The following is a 25,404-nucleotide window of genomic DNA, read 5'->3' as shown; positions in this document are numbered from 1 at the left end:
ATGTGCTTGATCAACCTTCTTCATACAGCTCGATCTTGCACCATTTACCCTAAGTATTTAGGCCCTTTTTCTTCAAATCTTCTTTTAATTAAAGAAGATTAAAACAAGGAAAAATGAATAACATAAGAAGGTCTACCACCTCTCTGGGCCTAACTGTACAGGGTGGTGAAGTCTGTCTTATGTGAATACTGAAGTCCAAATATCAGTGGACTGCAGAGCTTCCTGTGTTTGATCAACACAGGCATGCTGACACAGTACATGTGTGCTTAAGTAACTTTAGCTGCAGGTGGAAGCGCCTGTCACACCCTATGCAACTGTGTTTGATCTTATTCAAAGATCCCAGTCACCCCACGGGAAAAAGACATTCTGAGACTGAGGTCATAAAGCTTATGAAACCATATCTGGACAAAGGCAGAACCGTAACAACAGTTGCGTGGAGCTTCCACCTACAGCTGAAGTCACTTCAGTACACATGTAGTTTGTCAGCATGCCTGTGTTGATCAAACACAGAAAGCTCTGCAGTCTATTTGTGACTATTCACTTTGGGAAGATACTTAAATAAATCAAGGTAAATAGCATTCAATCTGGATTTTATATAAGTAACATATAAATGTTTTTATATAAAGACCATCACAAAACATAATCACAAGCTGGACTTTGCACAATACCTTGATGAACTCTGCAAGCCGTGCTGTTTCATTGAAGGGCAGGTATGGGGCAGACTGACTGGCAGGATGACACTGGACCTCTTACTGCATCCAAATGGTGCATTTTTCACCTTTACACCTGGAGCATGCTGCGTTGTTATATTTGAGTGGACTTTTCTTGCGGGGAGGGCTTCTGTTCTCTTTCTCCAATATAGAACCTTCATCCTCATCTGAGTTCAACTCTGTTATAGCACGTCTTTATTTGAAAACAGCAGTGTCAGATCAGGGCAAGCGTGAACACGTCTGAGAGAATAAAATTGAATAAAAGAAAAAAACGCTAACCTTTACAAGTACCATACATTTACACCGGCTGTTACAGGCTCAATTGAAATGTATGTTTTTATTGTATAATAGTAACAATAGGAGCAGCTCACTACTCAGAATGTTTATTTTGGTATGCAGCAAGGCTCGACCCCGCAACCTGTTGAGTTTGAGATAGCAGTTCTTACCGCTGTACTACCAAAGCAGTACACAAACCCAACTTCTTTTTCTTTGGTTATAGTCTTGAATAAAAGTCCACTTGTTCTGTTATATTTGTACCTTTTGTGAAAGTGCTTATTTGATATTTGTACTTCAGTCTTCAGTCATTTTGTCGTTAGTACTATAACATGAAAAAAGTTTCTCTTTTATATATGTCTTTGTATGTGTTCAACATTTCTGTCAAGCTACATTTACATAGATCTTTGTAGACACAGAACAGACATGAAATGCATGTGTTGCAAATAACGGCATTGCTTGAGGTGGTGGTGTGGGGTGGGTTAGTAGGCTGCTTGGGCTTATCGACACATTTACAACACAAAAGACGCTGACGGAGAGGTGCGAACAGATTTTAAGTGGGCTGGAGTTTTTTCATAGGCTTTGGTAATTCCAGTGTTAAAAAACATAATAAATTTGACAAATGACAGCAGACCATTCAGTCCATCAAGCCATTTGTTTAGCTAATAGCTAAGCTGTCCCAATATCTAATCCAGACACTTCTTAAAGTTTGTCAAGGTTTCTATTTCAACAGTATGTCTCAGTAGTTTGGTTAAGCTAAAGAGACTTCCATTTTATGGGGTTGCACAGTGGACTGAGTTTTTAGGACAGCTTCCTGCACAGTGTTTTAGCCTCATCTTAATGGATTTGCTGATTTAAACCCCCATTTTCACTTGTTTTATGGATTACTTATTTATTATGAAACTTTTTGCACTGCACTTTTGGACACTTTGTTTTCTTGGACTTTAATAACAAAAACAACAACATTTATTTATATAGCACATTTTTATACAAATGTAGCTCAAAATGCTTTACAAGGTTTATAAAAAATAAAAATAAGATTAGGCAATACTAAATAACAAAGAATAAAGTAAGGGATGGTGGCCAGGAGGACAGGAAAAACAAACAATAAAAAAACACCAGAGGGCTGGAGAAAAAAAAAAATCTGAAGGGGTTCCGAGGCCCCAAGACCACTCAGCCCCCACTGAGCATTCTACTTAACATAAATGATCTCAATCAGTCCTCATGGTTTTCAGGATTCACATGTAAGAATTATTCGATGATTGTCATGTGGACATCTGGCCTTCAATCCATCAATGTAGAAACTAGAAAAAATGATCATGACGCCAGAGCGAGGCAACATGTTACGTACTGCTCCTTGCAGACTTTTCATTTTTGTGTCTGTATTTTTTTTATTGTCACTGTTTGTACTGCCTGCTCACTGTTTTATTAAGTACGACCGTACAACATTGGTAAACATCGGAGCAACAAAGGCACAAGTCTCTACTTTTGAAGTTATCGATCAGAAGCTGCTCGCCACAATAACTTGAGACCAAAGTGGCGAACACGACCCACCCAACCACGCCTGGAGGGTGCAGAGGAGAAAACGTGGACAGCATGCCGGGATCCAAGTGAGGACAAAATGCAGAGGACTGCGACTTCCACTGCCTAGCATTTTCCTGGCCAATGCCCAGTCTCTGAAGAACAAACTAGATGATCTCCATGGTAGACTTCGTTTTCAGTGAGATCTGCGTGACTGTTGTGTTCTCTGCCTCACAGAAACATGGCTCAATGCCAGCACGCCTGATTTGGCTGTCCAGCCAGACGGCTTCTCTATCCACTGCACTGATCAGTTGGTCTCCTACGGGATAAAGAAAGGTGGCGGGGTATGCTTCCTCATCAACAACGCATCGTGTACGGATGTGGAAGTCATTTCACAAAGCTATTCACCGGACCAGGAGTGTCTGATCATCAAGTGCTGGTCGCTTTACCTGCCTAGGGAGTTTACAGCTGTACACATGGCGGCTGTTTACACCCCCCTGCATGCAAACACCAGCACCGCACTTAAGGAAGTGCATAGCTTCATTACGGACTGTGAAAACACACACCCTGAAGGTCTGGTTATTATCACCGGGGACTTCAACAAAGCAAGCTTCAGGTCTGTTTACCCCAAATACTACCAACACATCTCCTGTCCCACCAGGGGTGCTAATAAGTTGGACCACTGCTACACTGCACACAAAACGTGCATCGATTGCTCTTGCGGTCGAACCTCAGGCAGTCAGACCACCGCTCTGTGCTGCTCTTCCCTGTTTACAAGCAGCAGTTGAAGTGCGCAGAGCCGGTCATGTGAGAGGTGCACTGTAGGGCCCCAGAAGCAGAGGAGAAACTTAGGGACTGCTTTGAATCTGTGGATTGGGATGTTTTCAAAGTCCTGTGAGAATCTGAATGAGTATGCCACAGTTGTCACAGGCTTCATCGGGAAATGTGTGAATGACTGCATACCAACAAAGTCTGGATGCGTATTTCCCAACCAGAAGCCCTGGATGTGTGCTGAAGTACGCCGGCGGATCCATGAGCGCAGCAGTGTGTTTTACTCTGGAGATACACAGGCATACAATAAGAGCAGGTGTAATCTCCAAAAAGGCATTAAATACGCAAAGCACCAGTAAGCCCACAAACCGGACTCTCAGTTTAACAGCACAGCAGATGCTCGTTGGATGTGGCAGGGTATTCAGCTGATCATAGACTACAAACCTTGGACACATGTGGCCACAGCTACCGCCGCTCCACTCCCGGATGAGTTGAGTGTGTTTTTCGCTCGCTTCGAGCTTGCTAACACGGACAGGCCTATGCAACCCCCCCAGCACTGCAAGACTCCAGCCTGAGGCTCACCGAGGATGATATGAGGAAGACTATTTCCCATCTCAGCATCCGCAAAGCACCCGGCCCAGACGGAGTCTCAGGTCCCGTTTTAAAAACGTTGCGACCAGCTAGCTGCTGTCTTTACGGATATTTTTAACACATCTCTGAGAGTTTCATCTGTCCCCACCTTCTTCAAGCACACAACCATCATCCCTGTCCCAAAGAAAAATAAAGTAGACTGCCCTAATGATTACCGCAGAGTAGCACATATTCCCATAGCCATGAAGTACTATGAGAGGCTTTTGCTAGAACAGATCAAGGACATCATTCCTGACAGTCTGGACCCCCTCCAGTTTGCCTACCGTTGCAACAGGTCCACTGAGGATGCCATCTCCATAACACTTCACACCACACTGTCTCATCTAGAGAACAAGAACTGTTATGCCAGGCTGCTGTTTGTGGACTACAGCTCTAAGCTCAGATTTAACACCGTCATTCCATTCCAGCTCATCGCTAAACTCCTGGATCTGAGGTTTAGCTCTTCACTGTGCAACTGGGTACTGGACTTCCTCACCGGCAGACCTCAGCAAGTGCGTATTGGTAGAAAAAAACCTCCTTCATCATCACGATCAGCACTGGCACCCGCAGGGCAGCGTGCTAAGCCCCCGCTTTACTCTATCTACACCCATGAATGCATAGCTAAGTACAGATTTAACACCATCCTCAAGTTTGCTGATGATACCACTGTAATAGTTGTGATCAGCAAGGATGATGAGACGGCATACAGGGAGGAGGTCAGACTCCTGGCAGAATGGTGTCAGGATAACAACCTCACCCTCAATGTTAGCAAAACTAAGGAGATAATTGTGGATTTCCACAAACAGGCAACTGAGCACAGCCCCATCTACATCGGAGGTGAGGCTGCGGAGCAGGTCGGCAGCTTTAGGTTCCTTGGAGTCATCCTCACTGATGACCTTAAATGGTCAAGTCACACTGCGGCAGTACTCAAGAAAGCCCAACAACGCCTCTACTTCCTCAGGAGACTGAGTAAAGCCCGGATGTCCCCCACAACCCTGTGCAGATTCTACAGGTGTACTGTGGAATCCATCCTGGTACAGCAACTGCTCAGTTCAGGACTGCAGAGCACTGCAGCGTGTGGTGAACACAGCACAGCAGATCATGGGCACACAGCTCCCTGCGATCCATGACATGCACACTACACGTTGTCTTAGGAAAGTGAACTGTATCAGGAGGGATCCCAGCCACCCTGCACTGTCACTTTTCATCCTCCTCCCATCTGGGAAGTGACTAAAGTCCATTCGGATATGCACCTCCAGGTTCAGGAACAGTTTCTACCCAACTGCAATCAGACTCATGAACAATCAGTAACCTTGTGTCACCTCCACTGCTACCTGCACATATACTTATGCCACTGTCTCTATTTATTCCTAGGATTCGTGTTTTATTTATTTACTCATTTATATTCATTTATTTATTTGTGTTTTTTTTTTGTCATGTTCACTGTCTGCGGGGGCATATGCAAGCAAGCATTTCATTGTACATGGTACTTGTACACATGACAATAAAGAATTGAATTGAATTGACTGCACAGTGCTTTGATCAGGTAGTGGTGGCGCAGATTGCCCTTCACAGAAAACTGGTAAAAGAACAGCAGAGAAAGTAGGGGTTAAAACGGATTGATAAAAATGATAATTAAATACATATACAGAAGGGTTACACTAAAACGTAGCTATGAGAAAGCCATGTTAAATTAATGGGTTTATAGCAGTTTTTTAAAGTGCTCCACCATATTAGCCTGGTAAATTTCTATCAGTAAGCAATTCTAGATTTTAGGTGTATAACAGTAGAAGGCTGCCTCACCAGTTCTTTTAAGTTTAAATTTAATAAAGGCACTTTTCACTTTATGCACTTAACCCTTGCTGCTGCATGTGTGTCCTCATTTGTCTGGCTCATCCTTCGGGTATGTTATCAGCAGTAACGGGTTCAAGAGGCTCCTAGACACAACAGGACCATGGAGCTAACCTGCACCGTCACAGAGATTAAACAGTCTGCCAGAGATGTCCTTAAGTCCCGAGATGTACTTGGTTGCTCTACTCTGCACAGCTTCATGTGGTGCTATGTCTTTCTTTTACTGTGGTGACCAGAACTGCACATAATACTCCAGATGTGGTCTTACCAGTGCATTATACAGTATAGTTTGAACAAAACATCCCTTGACTAATATTTAACCGTTTTCATGATATAACCTTACATTTTATTTGCCTTGTTAATTGCTTCTGTGCATTGGCTAGTCGATCAAAAAGGTTGTGTTAATATAAACCCCTAAATCCTTTTTAGAGGTTAGTCTCTTGAAGGATTGTCCTACCTGCAGGCACCATGGGATAAACATTATCCATTGATGTTTTACTCTCAATCTTTATTCTATTTGGGTGCATGCTCTTCCTCTGTCCTGGGGCTGTTTCTGTGTGCTCATCCCACTGGTGGTCTACTTCTCTCTACATTCATATGATGACATACTGTATGTTGTCCTTGCCAGAGCTTTGTTGGGTCTTTTCTTGCCTGAACTGCCTCCCCCAAGCAGGCCACCCATCACAAAATGTGAAATAATGCTGTATCATTAAAGGTTGTTGTGGTTGCATAGCCTGAGAACAAATTATAATGGAAGTTTAGTCTCCTTTCAGTAAAGCTGCGTGCCTTTGTTAAACCTTCATAGTTAACATTTTATATTGTTTTCAAGTTGTGCCACAAAAAATTTTGAAAGTAATAAAATGATAAAGAAGAATATTAGCATTTTGAGTTCTGAGAGCAGTTAGCATGTGGCATTTAATATTTTTAATTTTATTCAAGTTGGCAATTGAAGGAGCTGCTTTGAGCACCTTCTGCATGTTCCTGACTTTGGAGGTCCTACAGTTACCTGCAGTACGGCCTTTACTGGTGTGACTTGTTTAAATTCTCACCATTTTGTTTCTTGTGCAAGGATTTCGCCTCCAGTTTCCTCTTACAATCATGTGACAGGCTGTTAACACAATTAGTGCCACCCTAGTATGTGCCATGTGAAGGCCTGGCATTCTATTCAGGGAAATATCCAGGCTCTCCTCCCCTGACGGCCACAAATCTGATAATACGCATTTGAAAGAATACACATGTGTAAATGATTTTTCTGTCTTCTAATGCATTACACATTTGGTTTATGGCTCTCCTTTTTCTCTTTCTGTGTTAAAATGGTTAAAATATTGCTGGTGTTATCCTTGGGTAAATATCCATTCTTTTCTTCAAAATAAGATTAAAAACATTTTTAGAATTTTAAGATTTATATGTTTTGGCAGAGCAGAACATATACTGTATGGAGGCTCATAAGTCATTAATAAATATAAAATAAACATCTGATCAATATTAAAATGCACAGGTGTTTCTTATTAAAGCTGCATGTCTGTACTTGTTCAAAATACTGTATAAAAAGAGCCTTTTCCTGACCACAAAGGTAATATTTTATCTGAACTTTGTTCAAGAACTTGTGTTTCCATTGAGCAAAAAGTCTCAGAGATTGATGGCAGACTCAGAGTTCGGCCCATGAATTTATACATAATTAGCACAGCAAGAGTTAACCTTTTCAACATCTTCTAAAGACCCTGGAGTTTTACATCTCACTTTGTCATCAGTGGTTTTCAATATAAAATATGAATATATTTCTTTCAGTTTGCAAAATGGCTTAAAAGTGCACTGTTTTTATCCAAGGAGTTGGTGATTGACACCATGGCCAGGACCAAACCCCATCGGGGAACATGGATGACAAGGTCCAGTGGTTCCGTGGCCAGGACCAGCCGCAGCTCAAAGCCCACAAGGCCAAAGGGGAGTCTGAAGAAAGACAGCAAACAAGTTGATAACTCTAAGGACCCTATCCACTATCTGTACACAACTGTATTTATCGATAGGGCCTGATGAACCCGACTCTCTTGGTTCTTTGACACAATGTCTTACTTGTGTTTCTTAGTGGATGAGTAGAAACTAAATAAGAAGAAAAAAGAAATCTTAGTTTTCGAGTCGAGACGAAGATAAAGAATTTAGGTGTAGTTATTAACTCTTACCTAAATTTTAAATCACATATTAATCAGATTACCAGGACAGAATTTTTTCACTTAAATAATATAGCAAAGGTTAGATCCCTTATAACTCAGTTCACACGTTTGTTTTTAGTCGACTAGATTACTGTAACGCACTCCTCTCTGGACTACGCAAAAAAGACATCAATCAATTGCAACAAGTGCAGAATGCAGCTGCTAGAATCTTAACCAGGAAAAGAAAATCTGAGCACATTTCTCCAGTTCTGATGTGACTACATTGGTTACCTGTGTCATTTAGAATTGACTTTAAAATACTGCTTATGGTTTATAAAGCCTTAAATAATCTCGCCCCATCTTATATATCAGAGTGTCTGACACTATATATATACCAAATTGTAACATTAGATCTTCAAATGTGTGTCTGCTTATAATTCCAAGCGCTAACCTTAAAAGAAGCGGGGAGGCAGCCTTCTGCTGTTATATACCTAAAATCATGGAATAGCTTACCAATAGGAGTTCACCAGGCTAATACGATGGAACACTTTAACAAAACTGCTAAAAATCCATTACTTTAACATGGCTTTCTCATAGCTACAATTTAGTGTATCCCTTTTAAGCTATATATGCATTGAATTATCATTTTCATCAAGGCTCCACACTTCGTACTAACACCTACCATTGACTGTTGTTCTTATTCCGATTTTTTTGTGGTGGTGATCTGTGCCACCACTACCTTATCAAGGCACCAAGCAGTCCCCATGTTAATGGATTGAAGGGCAGATGTCCATATGACCATCCATTAATCCATTATCCAACCCGCTACATCCTAACTACAGGGTCACGGAGGTCTGCTGGAGCCAATCCCAGCCAACACAGGGCGCAAGGCAGGAAACAAACCCCGGGCAGGTTGCCAGCCCACCGCAAGGCACACACACCAAGCACACACTATTGACAATTTAGGATCGCCAATCCACCTAACCTGCATGTCTTTGGACTGTGGGAGGAAACCGGAGCACCCAAAAGAAACCCACGCAGACATGGGGGAGAACATGCAAACTCCACGCAGGGAGGACCTGGGAAGCGAACCTGGGTCTCCTAACTGCGAGGCCACCGTGCCGCCCCCCCATATGACCATCATTTTTCAATTCTTCCATGTGAAGCCTGAAAGCCAGAAGGACTGATTTAGATCATTTATGTTAGGTAGAATGCCCAGTGGGGGCTGAGCGGTCTCGTGCCCTTGGAACCCCGGCAGATTTTGTTTTGATTTTTTCTCCAGCCTATCTGGAGTTTTTTTTTTCTGTCCACTTGGCCATCTGACCATTTGTTTCATATAAACTTTTCTTTCTTCATCTTCTAAATCACTATAAGCTACACCATTTGTGCTATATAAATAAATGGTGGTGTTGTAACTCCTCAGTGAAAACCTAAAAAATACTGTGAAGGAATCTGATGAAAAGAAAATCACAAATGCTTACTTGTTTTTTATAATGTCTTACAATGATTAGGAATCAATTAGTTCAACATATTGTAGTTCCTTTGATTCTGGAAAGGGAGACTGTAATTTTAAGGAAGCAAAAAAAAGTTCAGTAAGTATTTTTCTGTTTTCAACCTTCTCCCAGAGCAGTCCAATGGTGCCTCTCCTACCGAGGATGGATTTAAGGTGGCTGTCATTCCAGCAGAAAAGGATACACTTGGATGGTAGGTTAAAAGAATACCCCATCCAAAAATGATATATTTTTTTATATGTTATGTCCCCTCTGTACTTTGTAGTGAAAAGAATTTATGTTTTCATGCAGAATGGAAAAAAAAAATGTTTATGACATAACAGAACTCAATGGTGACCCTATAACAGGTCACCCTATTCTAGAAAATGCCACTATAATTCACCACATTAGGTAATGTATTTGATTTGGATTTGAAGTCAATGCTAAATTGCCTTCACCTCCAATTCTTTGGTCATGTAGTATACGACTTTCTGTTACATTTGGAATGAAAGACTGATGTTTACAGTGAAATCAGTCAGCCTGAGCGCTGTACTTCACAATGGTTGGTTTTCTGTCAGCAGTCCCGCCGTGCTTTTACTGCCAGCTAGGGGGCTTATCCTGGTCATCGCTTGCTTTGAGAGAGATCTAAAGCTCAATTACATGGGTGAGGGAGCCTGCTCTTCTAATTCTTGGGTTTTGATACGTTTGTCACGTCATAAGCTCCTAATTATGAGCAAGGTCAGGGTTCAAGGTCTAATAATATGGAGAAATATGTTAGACAACATAAAATAAATATGCAAATAAATAAAAGTACTATGAAAGCTGACAGTAAATAAAAAAAGGGCAAGAAATGTGACCGTAATATGAATATGTTTTTTGTTGCTTATTTATTTATTTAATTTTGTCCATAATGGTTCTCCAATTATACCATAAAATATAGCTTAAATTTAAAATTGTAATTTTCCCTTGAGAAAGCTGTGAGGGAGGGTGCTAGGAAGTACTGTTTTTTAATTGATAAACAGTGTGCAGAGATGGACATAAGTGCTGTGTTTGAATCCTGTGGCTCAAGTGCACGTTCAAAGTTGTGACAGTGCACATTGACTATGAGTACAAGAAGAAGTTACCCAGAATTACTTTGTGAGGCAGCTACTTTATTTCAATAAAGTCTAACTTCATCATAAGGATGCCTGTATCTGACGTGTCTGGTGTAATATCGGCACTTGTTTTGAATTACATGTTATTTGTTATGGACTTTCTTGTTAATGTTTGTGTGTGACTAAGGTCGTACCCCTGTCATGCTTAACACTATGGAATGAGACCAAGGAAAGAGTTGGGGCACCTCCACAATGAAATCCAACTTGATTGAAGAAAAACAAGGCAACACAAATAGAAAACACAAGGGTTGAATAGCCACGACCAGTAAACACAAGGTGTAAAGCTTGTTCTGTGCATCCGGAAAGTATTCACAGCGCATCACTTTTTCCACATTTTGTTATGTTACAGCCTTATTCCAAAATGGATTAAATTCATTTTTTTCCTCAAAATTCTACACACAACACCCCATAATGACAACGTGAAAAAAGTTTACTTGAGGTTTTTGCAAATTTATTAAAAATAAAAAAACTGAGAAATCACATGTACTGTACTGTATTCACAGCTTTGCTCAATACTTTGTCGATGCACTTTTGGCAGCAATTACAGCCTCAAGTCTTTTTGAATATGATGCCACAAGCTTGGCACACCTATCCTTGGCCAGTTTCGCCCATTCCTCTTTGCAGTACCTCTCAAGCTCCATGAGGCTGGATGGGAAGCGTCGGTTCACAGCCATTTTAAGATCTCTCCAGAGATGTTCAATCGGATTCAAGTCTGGGCTCTGGCTGGGCCACTCGAGGACATTCACAGAGTTGTCCTGAAGCCACTCCTTTGATATCTTGGCTATGTGCTTAGGATCGTTGTCCTGCTGAAAGATGAACCATCGCCCCAGTCTGAGGTCAAGAGTGCTCTGGATCAGGTTTTCATCCAGGATGTCTCTGTACATTGCTGCAGTCATCTTTCCCTTTATCCTGACTAGTCTCCCAGTTCCTGCCGCTGAAAAACATCCCCACAGCATGATGCTGCCACCACCATGCTTCACTGTAGGGATGGTATTGGCCTGGTGATGAGCGGTGCCTGGATTCCTACAAACGTGACACCTGGCATTCACACCAAAGAGTTCAATCTTTGTCTCATCAGACCAGAGAATTTTGTATCTCATGGTCTGAGAGTCCTGCAGGTGCCTTTTGACAAACTCCAGGCGGGCTGCCATGTGCCTTTTACTAAGGAGTGGCTTCTGTCTGGCCAATCTACCATACAGGCCTGATTGGTGGATTGCTGCAGAGATGGTTGTCCTTCTGGAAGGTTCTCCTCTCTCCACAGAGGATCTCTGCTTTTCCAAATCATGTCCAATCAACTGAATTTACCACAGGTGGACTCCAATTAAGGTGCAGAAACATTTCACGGATGATCAGGAGAAACAGGATGCAGCTGAGCTCAATTCTGAGCTTCATGGCAAAGGCTGTAAATACTTATGTACATGTGATTTCTCAGTTTTATTTATTTTTAATAAATTTGCAAAAACCTCAAGTAAACTTTTTTCACGTTGTCATTATGGGGTGTTGTGTGTAGAATTCTGAAGAAAAAAATGAATTTAATCCATTTTGGAATAAGGCTGTAACATAACAAAATGTGAAAAAAGTGATGTGCTATGAATACTTTCCGGATGCACTGTATATATCACAAGGTAGGAACTCTGTCTTCTGTCCTTTTCCATCAATCCACCATGTCTTCTGGTGGTTGGCAGAGGCAGGACTTCTGGGAAAACAAGGGAAGTGACCTAAATTAGCTCTTGAGAGTTTTTTAACCCTACAGAGGAAAGGGGAGAAGGCATTACTGACTGCACTCCCTCTTGTCGTGGAGTGGTACTGTTTGATTTTATTAGTGCACTGAAGGTGTCCCCTAAGCCCTTGTGTCTGACATGGGTTACATTTATTATAAAGACAAGGTCCTGGCAGAAAACAGTCATTCATGTTAATATCTACATGTATGTCATAAATATAAATAGTAAAGCTAGGGTTATTGTAACCTTCATAAAACACAGAAGTAGCACAAATGAAGAACAGTACCTTTTTAGCTAAATAATTTACCTTTAAACAATATTCTCATGTTTATCTTTTCACGTGGTTACGTTACTGCAACCACAAAATTTTACAAAAAGTCATTTTGGTGTTCTTAATAAAGGTCAGATCAAGTGAACTATTCTAAGTTGTTCCTCTGAACTATCTAGTCATTGGTCTGATAAGTGTCACAGACATCAATGCAAGAAACATGCTAAAACGCAAAATTACTAGAATAGATGAAGAACATGCCAGGCTTCCAAGCCAGGCTCTACATAGGAAAAGGCAGGCTCTGCATTCAGAACTAAACCTCTTGACAACTAAAGAAACTGAACAACTAATTTATAAATCCAAACATCATTACTATGAACACGGATAGAAAGCTAATAAGCTTTTAGCTCAACAAATTCACAAGCAAGAATCCCGCAACGCAATCCCAGTAATCACTAACACGAACGGAGACAAAATCATCAACCACAAAAATATAATGCACACATTTAGAGAATACTATAAATCCCTATATACTACTGAGTTTAAAGAAGACAATACACACTCTAATACATTTCTGGATACATTACAGATACCACAAATAGACCCTTTTATTGCGGAGGAACTCGATAAACCTCTGGCGCTATCAGAATTACTAGATGCTATAAAGTCAATTCAAGGCGGGAAAGCAGCAAGCCCTGATGGCTACTCTGCAGAATTTTATAAGAAATTCTCCGCTCAGCTAGCTCCCCTCCTATTAGCAACATTTACAGAAGCCAGAGACAATCAAACTCTTTCTCAAACTTTTCACCAAGCATTAATCACCGTTTTTCCTAAACAAAATAAGGACTTATTACAATGTGCATCATACAGACCAATTTCACTTTTGAATAATGATGTTAAAATACTCTTAAAAATCTTAGCTAGAAGGATGTAGAAAGTGCTTCCTTCAGTAATATCACAAGATTAAACTGGATTTATCAAGGGTCGATACTTATCTTCAAATCTTCAACGCCTGTTTAATGTAATATACTCACCAACTAAATCAAACACCCCAGAAATATTATTATCACTGGATGCAGAAAAAGCATTTGACATGATTGATGGAAATACCTTTTTACTACATTGGAGAAATTTGGATTTGGCCCGAATATTTGTTCATGGATCAAACTACTGTATACCAATCCAGAAGCTTCAGTTTGTATCAACAGTATTTGTTCAGACTACTCTAAACTAGATGCCCCTTGTCACCACTGCTGTTTGCATTCCCCATTGAACCACTGGCAATACATTGTCGAAATGCTGATCAGATAAAGGGGATTATCAGAGAATGACTGGAACAGAAAATTTCTCTATATGCAGATGATATGGTACTGTATATATCAGACCCACAAAATTCTGTGCCTGCAGTCTTAACAGCACTCACAGAATTTCAAAAGATATCTGGTCTCTTAATCTGAATAAAAGTGTACTATTTCCTGTGAATTCTCAAGCATATAATATTAGATTAGATACCCTACCTTTTATTTTTGCAGAACAGTTTAAATACCTCGGGGTAAACATCACAAATAAACATAAAGCTCTTTATCTAAAAAATTTCACCGTCTGCATTGAAAAAATTAAGCAAGACTTGCATAGATGGTCAACCCTTCATCTCACTCTAACTGGATGAATTAACACTGTTAAGATGAATATTCTTCCTAAGCTCCCTTTTTATTTCAAAACATTCCAATATACATCAATAAATACTTTTTTAAGCAATTAGATTCAACAATAACCTAATTTATTTGGAAACATCAAAACATCCACGTATCCAAAGAGCAACCCTACACCACTTTAGACAACGTCTTTGCATCCTATGAACAATTACATTCCAAATTTAACATTCCAGCTACACATTTCTTTCACTATCTTCAAATTAGGAACTTTGTTAAACAGAACCTGCCCGATTTCCTCATCTTGCACCCTTGTCCATGCTGGAAAAAATATTGCTCAATTTCAAGGACTCAGACACCACCTCTGCAATATATAAAATTATTTTACAGTCCCTCCCTTTCAAAGATCCAAGAGGACACTGGGAAAATGATCTCTCAATTAATATATCAGAAAAGGAGTGGAAAATGGCAATGCAGAGAATTCACTGGAACTCCATATGTGCAAAGCATACAATTATACAACTCAAAATTATATATCGAGCACATCTGTCTTGCCTAAAACTCTCCAAAATGTTTCCAGGGCATGGTCCAACCTGCAAATGCTGCAATCAAGTCCCAGCCTCACTGGTCACATGTTTTGGGCCTGCACCAAATTAACATCACCAAAATTTTGAATTACCTGTCAGACAGCCTTAGTCTCACAATCCCTCCTAACCCATTAACAGCTGTGTTTGGGGTTCCACCAGATGGGTTTAAAGTGGAGGACAAACAAACTGTGATTGCATTCACTACACTTTTGGCACGCAGACTTATTTTGCTAAACTGGAAGAATCCTAACTCTCTTCTTAGCAGGCCGCTTCGGGCCCACAGCTGGAGGGGGCCCACTGCGCAGAAGGGTTTTTTTTTCCTGTGATGCGACGTTGCTGCGGAGGGCCCAATGTAGCAACAGACTCCTTCATTCCAACCTCTATTACTGATTTTTTTATACATACAATTCACGGGCAACATATTCCATCACCTAATTACTCCACGTGGACATCTCCACTCGGCACTCCAATCTTCATTATGCTTCACTCAGGCCTGCGCGCCTGTTGCTGCCTCCACGGCTCATCTGTGCCTCTGTCCTCAGTAGGCGGCCACTTACGCTTCAGTCAGGGCCGCTCTGCCGCACTGCATTCTCGACAGGGCATAAAAGGGGCCCTTATCTTCATAAAACCATCACTTTCCTTCATATCAATATATTTCCATTTTGTTAGAAAGAACATCTTGTAGATAGTAGTTAGGCCTTGCCAAATTTCCATAGTTTAAAATTATTGTATTCCAAATGTCTTCAGTTCCACCGCCAAAGAAATATAAATGTGGTGCTCAAAAACGTAAAGAAAAAGCAGCGAAAGATGAATTCTTCGCTACCCAAAAAGGCGCTTTGCAACGCTTCCTAACGAAAATGGTTAGCTCTAGCAGCAGCACTAGCACCAGGACTGAACTTCCATTAGTCGAAGATACCGCAACGCCGTCCACGCCCCACAAACCTGTAACCGAATAAAAATGTAAAAACAAAATAATGTGGATCTCATCTTCATAAAATAAAAAAAATATATAAAAAATATAAAAAGCAAAAAAAAGTGCTTGGCCTAGCTATTTACCTCCACGTGCTGCCTGGTGGAAACAGCAAAAGCTGGCTAAAATGTAGCATTATCTGTTAATGTATTGTCACTAAAGATATTTATGCGGGCCCACTCCGACCTCCATCACTCATACCCTTCACTCAGGGCCTTGTACGACAATCTGCGCTGACAGCCTGCAAATCTGGCTCCTGTCAGTGTGTTACGGTTACGGTTGTCAGTGTCAAACGGAAATCATCAAAAAGTGATGGTTGTAGATGCCAGAAAAATGCATTTTTTGCTTTGGGCCCGAAATTGTCTACGGCCAGCTCTGCTTGCAGGAGAGATGTTAATAATAATAGTGAAAAACAAATCTGACCTCAAGATTCATGAACCTTTGACATCCCCCAAATGAGGTCTTGAGGATTTTTAACAGCCAAAAAAATTCTACTCATGATACTGGAGGTATGTATTTTTTAATGCAAGCAGAAATTGAAATAACTCTTGGAAACTCCCTTCAGTTGTGAGAGGACATGTGAAGTGGACTATCACAATTTTCTAAGCTTTAATCAAATCAGCTCTTTTCCAATGGTAAACCAAGCAATATCTCCCAAATGCACCGTCTCTAAGAAACAAAGTGACGTTAGAATACAAACAGACTGAAGGAAATTGGCAATTATTTATATCGGTAAAACTGTAACCTGAAACAGAGATTTAATCATTGAGCCAAAAAGACAATCTGTTCTGAACATATTGTAACTTGATCATTTGGTAAATTCGCACTTCAGATCAGGAGCATTGGCGATGCTACAGTACATCGGACAGGTGCACGATCCTCAAACATGTATGCTTGCTTTTCGAGGAATTATGAAAACTTTCTTAAAAGCATACATGCCATTTGAACTCACTGATCCTGAGAGTGGTTAACATTCTTGAGATAATGTGAAATAAATTGTTGTTACTCTGTGCCTTGATGTTCGAAAGATATGAAAAACTGCTAGTGATTTTGAAATGGTATCTGTCGTTTATATAGAGCTGTGATTTTAAGTTCACTAAAATGGAAAAAATATAGATGGTAGGTTACCTATTATTGTGAAATGAAGCTCACTTTTAATTTTTCATTCTCTTTATACAAGCTGATGGTTTATAGCTTCATTATACATATGAAATATTAATAAAGATGGTCATGAAAGAAACAGTTGAGACATTTTGATGTTCATTATTTACTATTTAGGTACAGTGTGCTTTGTGTAGTTTATTAAACTTAATTATTTTACTCATTACTTGTATTCATAGTAGCATTAAAAACTGTAAAGGTAAAATAGACCAGTAGCAATTTCACATTTGCAGCTATTTCTTGTCAGTTTTCTTTTCTTTTCAAACAATTTTTTATTGTATTTTTATTAGTAATTGTTTTAACAGCATACTTGCAGTAGACTATCAAGAGCAACATTTTGATGCTGGTCGATCGTTGGCTTCAGAATAATGTTTTCTACTGTTTAAGCACCCTACTGAGTTCCCGCTGTTGGCAGATAATTTGAAAGAAATATCTTCTAAATTATTAGATGACAAACAGATGTTTATAGTATCACCTTTTTTTCTGCTGTAATTTATTCACTTTTGGCAGTTTGGAAATTCACCTGCAGGTTTAGAATTTGAAATTTAGGCCAGACACACACAGTAGATTAAAAAGAGCTGGCTTTATCTCGGAAAATTATTATCATTCTGCAAATCCTGGGGCAACACAATTTCCCAGACCTGAGCCAAGAACCTGCCACCTGCAGAGTAACACAAATTTTTATTTTTAAAGTTGACATTTATTGGTGTATTTTTGACCTTTTTTGCACATAATTTTTGTTGAGTATGATTTAGTGAATGATGATATACTAGCTGCCTTCTGTTGCGTGCTGGTAACCTGAAAAGCTGAATTTCCAGGCTGTTTTTCATCAAAATGTTAATATCACCTGTCTATGTTGAGAAATCTAAAATATTTAAGCATTAAGCCATGTATTTTTTAACCTATTTAATCCAATTTAGAGTTGAAAAGGAATTGAACTTAGAAAAGGGTGGCAGTCTATCACATGGCACACTCATGATTAGCAATTCAGGCCAATTAGCAATTCTTTGGCAGATGGGAGAACAAACAGTATACCCCTAAAATGGGAGAAATGATCAATCTCGTCACAGACACTTACCAAGTTGGCATTTAAACACAGGAGTCTGAAGTGGTGAGGCAGCAGCCTCAACTACTTCACCACCACAATGCCCATTTGGTAAATAATTACTTGAAATAATTCTTGTTTGAAAGTATTCTAAAACAATCACAGCTCTCATGAACAAAAGATATTTATAAAAACTAGATGGCTTTCCAGAAACTTATCAATTAATCGTGGCAGCATAGTCTGTAGGGAAGTAGGAACTGATAAGGATATCAGATCCCAAATCAGTAAGAATGTAACATGTCGGCCTGTAGGGAACTGCAAAATCTTTTCCAGCGAGACCAAGATCTTCACCTTCAACACAAACGTGCAGTTTGTCCTTCTCTACAACTTAGAAACTTGGAGCGTCACCAAAGGCTTTACCAACAAACTGCAGACTTTCACCAAATTTATATCTTCTATATCTGGTAACCAAAGAAGATTTCAAAACCTAGACTGTGGAAAACAACCGGCCAAGTACCCATAATCAAGAAATCATGTGGGAAAAATGGAACTGAATCAGTCACACTTAAATAAGACCCCTAACAACTTACCCCAAAGGTAAGAGAAGACCCAGAAAGAAGATCCATTGAGGATGAGAAAAACGTAGTGGAATTTTCATTGTCTGAGCTGGGGAAGATGGCCAAGAACAACGTCTGATGGTGTAGAGAGGTCCTAGCCCCTTGCTCCACCTATGGTGTAAAGAGGATTAAGTGAGTGATACATGTACCAGTATTGGCAACATTTATTAGAAAACTATTATTGGTTAATATAAAAGATTTATATTTATGCAGTGAGTGTAGTAATAAAATATTGTTTTATGTTTCTCTGTCTAGGGGCTCTCAGGATCCAGATGAACAGTTTTGTTTCTCCATGTCTTGGTTTCTTACATTAGTGTTGTCTGTAACTAAAAAAAAAACTCATAGCTGCAAAAGTTGTTAATTGTTGAAATTATAATAATACTACCAGCAATCAATTCACATATTATACTGAATTTTTTTAAGATGTACTTTTTTTTCTTCAAGGAAATCTGCTATTATTGAACATCAAGTAGCAGCTGGTAATGGTCAGTAGAAAATGATTCTTAAATTGAGACAATCCAGATTGCCATGGAGGCGAACGTTATAAAAAAGTGGTCTTCTATTAACTAAATATCAATACAAAACAGGGGTGAACTCAGGGAGAACTCAAAATATTAAATAAACATGAAGGAACCGTTCTTGGCCTTCCAGTGCAGGATACTGAACCCTGAACTAACCTGTAGGGTGCACGTACCCACTCCACTATCTATACAATATTCTCTCTCCTTGTCACCCAATACCTGCGCCATATAGGACTTCAGACTAATACCAGGGATGTACCTCTGGTGTTGTACAGGTTGGCAGAAGCCCTGTGGACACATCTAGAGCCCTCTTTAGATAGATAGATAGATACTTTATTAATCCCAAGGGGAAATTCACATAATCCAGCAGCAGTATACTGATACAAAGAAACAATATTAAATTAAATAGTAATAAAAATGAAAAAAATTAAAATAAAATTAATGTTAGCATTTACTCCCCCGGGTGGAATTGAAGAGGCGCATAGTGTGGGGGAGGAACGATCTCCTCAGTCTGTCAGTGGAGCAGGACAGTGACAAAAGTCTGTCACTGAAGCTACTCCTCTGCCTGGAGATGACACTGTTAAGTTACTTTAGCAGCCTTAGGTGTTCCAGCACTATGAAGCTTTTAAACATCAAGTCTTTTCTTTCTAATGGGCAACAGTGGGCCATATGTGGAATGCACTGCCATCTTGCCTCCACGTGTCGGACAGCAGACACATACTACACTTTAGGTGGTGTATTGGGACACAATAATCCCAAATAATGGCAGCCTATTTTCATTATTCCATTGCTTGCAGCTGTGGTTTTGACTGGGTGGCCCTTTGAAGAGTATTTTTTGTCATAACTGCAGGCCCCAATGTGGATAAATCGGAGGATTTTATCATTTTCTACTACAGTCCAAAGACATATTGATAGCTTGACCAGTAATACTTAATTGGCATTTCTTACACCATAGTGTCTCTATATAGTAAACACCAGCTTTATGCTTAGAATACCAAATTTCTGTTTCCATTAATCTGCCACTGCCATATTGCATTAGGATTGTACTATCATACGTTATCTACTTCTCCATGGGTACAGTTTAACATCATTCCCTGAGTTTATTCTTTCATGACTGTTTAAGATTATATTCTAGGCTTAGAGAATTTGGACTGTATTACCAAAGGATATCTCTACTTTAATCTTTCTACACCGCTGCTGAGGGGGCTTGTTTTGTTTTGGACAAGCTCTGTCTCTGGGGCTTCATGAAGTGTGGTCTAGCCTCACTTGGGGAGGCAAAATTGGGAGAAGGGAAAGAGAGTAAGCCATTTCTAATCTATCCTTTTAACACCCACAACTGTAAGTGTCAACACAATAATAGGCTTCATAGCCATAACTAAGGTTAAAGCTATCTTATGTAATAATGTATTATCTTAATTTAAGACTTATAAAATGTCACCAAAAGTTCATATGCAATGTCTCTGTGACCAAACAGTGAACTTTGTGAACTGGAATGTCAAAGGTCTCAATCACGAAATAAAGAGGAAAAAAAGCATTCTCTCACCTGACAAGTCTAAACACCAAGATAGTATTTTACAGGAGACTCACTTAATAAGCAAGGATCACTTTCAGTTGCAAAGATATTGGACTGGCCACATATTCCACTCCAGCTATTATATTTGGTAATATCACAAGAACAAACCGGATTTATTAAAGTTAGACACTTAACTTACAATCTTTGATGCCTGTTTAATGTAATATATTCACACATAAAGTCCAAAAAAGAGTATTGTAAGGTCTTGTTACACAATAGCAAATGAGAAGTAGATGCATTTTTGCATTGCCTAAACTAAAGTGTTACCGAAGTTCAGGTAAATAAAAAGTGCCAAACAAATTAAAAGAGCTTACAGTTTAAATATCTTACTTAACACTTCAAAGCACAAGAATAAAATTGCATTTCCCGGCAATCCCCGTTCTGGACAGAATATTAGCTGTATACTCTAGGAGGAATTCTACATTTGTCAGCCCAATGAATGAACGTTCATGCCAAGTTTATGATATTTAATGTGTTGTCCTTTTTTTCTTCATTAATTGTTTAGCAGGGGTATAGAATGGTTACAAAGTTATGACCTCCCAGAAGTTGGGGCAATGATGTTGCGAACGTAGCTACACGGCCCTGTAAAAGCAGGTTTGGTAACACAGCTCTTCTAATCTCTACTTTTCCCCGATGCCATTTCCACATAACTTTTTTTTTTTTTTTGCACTGTTTTGGTATTTTTTCCCGTGATTTTTTATGTTAAAATTCTATTGCACGTTAATGTTAATTTCTATTGCACATTTAATTATGCTTGACAGTTAAAAGTCAAGAATTTATTAAACTAATACTACTTTTTTTCTTTTAAGAAGTGTTGATAGGCAAAATTTACCAAAGCATTTTTCACAGTATATTTATCTGATTTAGAGAAAACATGCGGGAGAGATAAGCGTAAATGGAGAAAAACTAAACTGATTGTCCACTACGAAATAATGAAGGATAAAATAACAGAATACAACATAGTCCATCTTGAGAGGCAGTTATAAATAATGCTGGTAATCCAAGAGTTTTATTCTGTACTATTGTTTGTTTGCTAAACCCATTTCACTCAATGGAATGCCTCCAAAAAACTTCCACTGAGTCTTTTGCTATATTTTTTTAATGACAAAATTAACAATATTAGAAATAATATAGTACATCCCCCTATACTGATCCTATTAAATCCCGGCTTTCCATTTTAAGTTAATTAAATTGTTTTACCTGTATAAATTTAGATGATTTATGTAAAATAATTTCTCAACTGAAACCTTCCACTGGCATCCTTGACCCAATACCAACAAGCTTTTTCAAAGAAGTATCTGACATGCTAATTGATAGTGTGCTTGACACAGTAAATTCATCATTAGATATGGGGGTCTTACCCGACTGTATTAAGATTGCTGTCGTTAAACCCCTGCTCAAGAAAAATAATCTGTCTGTTTTTGACAATTTTAGACCTTTTTCTAACCTGCCTTTCTTAAATAAAATTCTAGAAAAGGCAGTCATTACGCAGTTAACTGATCACTTGAATAAACATACTATCCTTGATAAGTTTCAGTCAGGGTTTAGAACAAATCACAGTACAGAAACTGCACTCACTGAAGTAGTACATGACTTGCGGGTAAATGCAGACAGAGGCCATTTATCTGTCCTCATCCTCTTAGATCTGAGTCCTGCATTATACCATTGATCACAATAGTGAGAAAAGTGCTATGTAAATGCAAAGAATTATTATTATTATTATTAATATTCTTAGAAATCGCCTTAGTCAGTGGGTGAGCCTCTCTCTGGCAGTGTCTTAAATTGTTTTGAGTCTTACTTGACAGGTAGAAAATTCTTTGTCAGTTGTGGTGATTATACTTCAAAGACACATGATATTCTATATGGTGTTTTTTTCTGTTCTCTTGACCATCTGACCTTACTTTATTCTGTGTTACTTAGTATTGCCTAATCTTATTTTTGTTTCATATAAAGTTTACTTTCTTCATCTTGTAAAGCACTTTGAGCTACATCAATTGAATGAATAGATGATGTTATTGTTGTGTTCACTAGTGACCTTGTTCTGATTTTTTCCAAACACCCCATAATGCTTTGCAAGGTCAACCTGAAAACACAGAGCTGTACCCACCATGTGCAGAACTTTCTTGCATGCCTACTATAACCACGTCCTCTGCTGAACACTGCTACATGATAACATTTTTCCTCTGTCTGCAACTACACTTGTTTCTCCCGTTTCAGTCATTTCAATCTTTGGGCTCCTTGATTGTGGTATGTGGGTTGTCAGTGACTTTGAAAAGGTAAAAATGTGCCCCAAAACCACAAAGATTGAGAAACACTGCAAGATATCCATTCTGAATTCTTTTAAAAAGATGAACAGACACAGTAGTGCAGTGGTTAGCACTGCTGCCTCTGAGCGCAGATTGCATATTTGACCACAATAATCAATCCAGAATTGCTGGAAAAATTTCCCTAGGCCTCAGGGACAGTTTAAAATCATTGCACTACTATAATCAAGTTAAAACTAATTCTGCTCCACCTTCCCTATTGACTTCAGTGCATTTTATGGAGTCCTGCAAAATTCACAAATATTTCAATGAGTTTGTTGTACTCAAGGCAAAACAAATTCAGTGTGACTCTCTCATCATTGTTTTAAGTAAGAGTGTAAGAGATAACAAAAAGATGTAAGCTGCTAAAGCTACGATCCTATGAATGTTAGTGTTTTGAAACTTTTGTTCTGCTTGTTCTATTCATAAGGCATGGGTTAAGTTCCTGAAATGTTGAAACAGTGAGATAGCCCTCAAATTACCTGGAAACAGCCGAAGGTAAAGAATAGAAGTCCATCAATGTCATGACTTCAGAAAGGGACCATTTACTGTACTTCAGCACCATGGCCAGCACTTTACTTATTATTTTTGTTGATTGCTATCTTCTTTGCTAAATCTTTTTTTTATTATTCTTTTTACAATAATCTTTTGATTCAGAAGGTATTGTATATATGTTTAGTATTCATACATTGTTTAAAGAAATTGCCTTGTTATGATTGAACCATTCATTTACTAATTTTCAAGCCAGTTGAAATCAATTTAGGGGTAGTAGCAGGAACCAACTATGGACAGGGTGCTGATTCATCACAGGGCACATTCATATTAACACCCACTCTCACCCAAAATGTTAGCTTTGATATTATTTTGCCGTAATTCATAAAGTCTCATCACACCATCTTTTCATTTTGCAGTTTAGCTTGGTATGTCAGACTAATTCTTAGTATTTAAAAAATATAATTGAATATGAGCCTGCAACTGCCATGTATTCTCTTTTTTCTTTTGTTTAATTAAATTAATTAATTAGAACAGTTTTTGTGGCTCTGTGGCATGTACTTGTCTTCTTTTTCTCTCCAACATTAAGTTATAAACCAATTAACACAGACTACTGTAAAATGTTTGCCATGCCTGTAGTTAAATTCTTGTAAATTCAGTTCATCCTGGTTTGTTTGAGCAAATAATAATAATAATAATAAATGTAATATAACCAGTCTGCAGTTTAATATATATAATAAATGTAATATAACCAGTCTGCAGTTTAAAAATTGAACATTTTCCACACCAGGACATCATCTAAGATGGGCTGAAATCCAAGTAATCAGCCATAGAAGGTCTGTATTTAAAGAGCTTTTATAAAAACCTAAATTTACCCCTGGGGACGAATAAAGTCCTATCTGATGTAATGTTTGCAGTTCACCATTTATTAGAATGTATTTTGTAAAGCATGTAGCAATAAAATGCAATGCAATTGTCATTGCAACAAATGTTGCATCACAAACATTTGTAGTAATAAAATGCAATCTGTTTGTCATTCCAACAGATGGCACCTCACAAACATTTGTAGTAATGTATTTTATTACTACAAATGTTGGTGATGTGCCATCTGTTGGAATGAAAAAGACACTGCAACCAGACAGATACACTGACACATACAAAAGGTGATACTGTACATAAATAAGATTTTTTATTTTCAGTTGTATTAAATGTGTGATCCCACTTACTTTTCTGTTTTAATTTAATTACATTGGAGATATTTTTCCCATGTATTAATGCAGAAGTTAATACATTTTTAGTTTTTAAGCACGTGCCATTTTAAATCTATTTCATCTATATTTTGTGCCAAAGAAAATCTTCATATTTAAGATGGATTATGGTTGTCTATCTCAAAGCACAATCTTTTTTGGTTGTGTAATGGGACCTCCTGACAAAAACATGCAGCAGACATAGAAAATTATTAGTGGGAGAACACTTACATTGCAACAGGCTAGGTAGTTCAGTTTCTAAATGTGTGGGAGAGAACACTAAGACATTACCTTGTGGCTTATGGGAAAAATAAATGGATAAAAAAAAATGAAAAAAAAAAAATTAATCAGACCCTGTGTTTTTGAGAAATGGTACATATGCATAATTTTTTCCTGCCAAACACATGATGATGATTTAGTGCATTCTTCTTAATGACAGCATACAAAACAAAATGTTCTTATGTACAATAACAATTTTATAAAAACATTGATAAATAACCCAGTTATTAGGCAGAGCAAGTCATAAGGTGCTTGCCTAAACGAAGTACACTGTCTCATGTTTAAGTGAATTCACTTTGAGCAGCTGAATTTTAATGTCATTTCAAGTTGATAAAGAACCTTCATACTTCTTATCCTTCTTGCCTTGCGTGAAATGTTTAACACACACTGTACTGGTCAGTTTAGCTGTCACTCTTTTACT

The sequence above is a fragment of the Polypterus senegalus genome, chromosome 3 (assembly GCF_016835505.1).
Source record: "Polypterus senegalus isolate Bchr_013 chromosome 3, ASM1683550v1, whole genome shotgun sequence".
NCBI classification, from domain to species: domain Eukaryota; kingdom Metazoa; phylum Chordata; class Cladistia; order Polypteriformes; family Polypteridae; genus Polypterus; species Polypterus senegalus.
The sequence above is the reverse complement of the archived record's forward strand: the minus strand, read 5'-3'. Positions refer to the sequence as shown.